Source organism: Penaeus monodon, chromosome 33 (assembly GCF_015228065.2).
Source record: "Penaeus monodon isolate SGIC_2016 chromosome 33, NSTDA_Pmon_1, whole genome shotgun sequence".
Classification (NCBI taxonomy): Eukaryota; Metazoa; Arthropoda; class Malacostraca; order Decapoda; family Penaeidae; genus Penaeus; species Penaeus monodon.
The window spans coordinates 2,595,774-2,597,896 of NC_051418.1; the positions used below are offsets into that span (position 1 = coordinate 2,595,774).

Sequence of the window (2,123 nt, forward strand, 5' to 3'; positions counted from 1 at the left end):
AGCACTCGTTAATGATCCTTCCGCAGGTTCACCTACGGAAACCTTGTTACGACTTTTACTTCCTCTAAATGACCCAGCTTGGACACCTTTCCGTCGACCCGAGGGCGCTGGCCGCCGCCGAGGCGGCGGTAGCGGCTCCAAGGGCGCCAGTCCGGTGCCCTCACTAGACCATTCAATCGGTAGTAGCGACGGGCGGTGTGTACAAAGGGCAGGGACTAAATCGGCGCAATCTGGTGAATTGCGCCTACTGGGAATTCCTCGTTCATGGGGAACATTTGCAAGCCCCAATCCCCTTTAAGGACAGCTTTCACGAGGTTACCCGCTCCTCTCGGAGCAGGGACAGCTCGCTGAACTCTCCATTGTAGCGCGCGTGCGGCCCAGAACATCTAAGGGCATCACAGACCTGTTATGGCTCAAACTCTCGTGCGGCTAGTATATTTTTTGCTGCCGCTTATCCCTCTAAGAAGAAGACTGCGAAGCGGACGCCAGTTTCCGGCGCCGCGGGGCGCGCCGCCGGCGGCGCTAACCAACCGACGGCGGAGGCCCGCGCGACGGCCGGGTTTAGGGGAACCCGAGCCCACGCCCGAGGGCGAAGGCTGGGCGAGAGACCCGTCGACTATTTAGCAGGCTAGAGTCTCGTTCGTTATCGGAATTAACCAGACAGATCACTCCACCAACTAAGAACGGCCATGCACCACCACCCACCGAATCGAGAAAGAGCCTTCATTCTGTCAATCCTTCCGGTGTCCTGGCCTGGTGAGTTTCCCCGTGTTGAGTCAAATTGAGCCGCAGGCTCCACTCCTGGTGGTGCCCTTCCGTCAATTCCTTTAAGTTTCAGCTTTGCAACCATACTTCCCCCGGAACTCAAAGACTTTGGTTTCCCGGAAGCTACCCGCCGGGTCATGGGAATAACTGCGGCGGATCGCTAGTCAGCATCGTTTAAGGTTAGAACTAGGGCGGTATCTGATCGCCTTCGAACCTCTAACTTTCGTTCTTGATCAATGAAAACATCCTTGGCAGATGCTTTCGCAGTAGGTCGTCATGCGACGGTCTAAGAATTTCACCTCTAGCGTCGCAGTACGAATGCCCCCGTCTGCTTCTATTAATCATTACCTCGGGTTCCGAAAAACCGACAAAATAGAACCGAGGTCCTGTTCCATCATTCCATGCACGACCATTCGGGCTGTAAGCAAAGACCAGCCTGCTCTGAGCACTCTAATTTTTTCAAAGTAAACGTGCCGGCCACAGGGGGACACCCGGTTAAGGGCATAAAAAACCCCGTGCGCGCCGGCGGGGACACAGCTCGGAACCCGGCAGTAGCCGCCGCTAAGGCGGACCGCCGGTCCGGAGCAGAAGTCAAACTACGAGCGTTTCAACCGCAACAACTTTAATATACGCTAGTGGAGCTGGAATTACCGCGGCGGCTGGCACCAGACTTGCCCTCCACTCGATCCTCGTACAAGGATTTAAAGTGTACTCATTCCAATTGCGAGGCCCCGTTCGGGGCTCGCAACAGTATTTTTCGTCACTACCTCCCCGTGCCGGGAGTGGGTAATTTGCGCGCCTGCTGCCTTCCTTAGATGTGGTAGCCGTTTCTCAGGCTCCCTCTCCGGAATCGAACCCTGATTCCCCGTTACCCGTGATAGCCATTGTAGGCGTTTAACCTACAATCGAGAGCTGATAAGGCAGACGCCTGCAGGACGCGGCGCCGACCCAACCCGGGTTGCGGGAGGGGTCGTGCGCTCGGCCAAAGTTATTCTGATTCACCAAGGAGATCGCGGCCGGCCGGTTGAAGGGCCGGCCGCCGAGGGTTTTGGTCTAATAAAAGCGCTCCTCCCTCGCGGTCGGAGACTACAAAGGCATGTATTAGCTCTAGAATTACCACAGTTATCCAAGTAGTGCGGTTCGGCAGAGATCCAATGAGTTATATCTGATTTAATGAGCCGTCCGCGGTTTCGCCTTAAGTCGGCCTGTACTTACACATGCATGGCTTAATCTTTGAGACAAGCATATGACTACTGGCAGGATCAACCAGGTAGAATTGGACAAAACAACAAACGACCCGTCGGGGTCGCCATCGTTCGTGTGTGTGTGTGCTCGCAGGAGGAAGAGGAGGAGCGCCG

At 55.7% G+C, this 2,123-nt stretch overlaps 1 pseudogene; it reads right to left on the bottom strand.

Moving 5' to 3' along the window:
• Positions 1-9: 9 nt before the first annotated feature.
• Positions 10-2,038, bottom strand: LOC119594449 (annotated as a pseudogene).
• Positions 2,039-2,123: the final 85 nt, after the last annotated feature.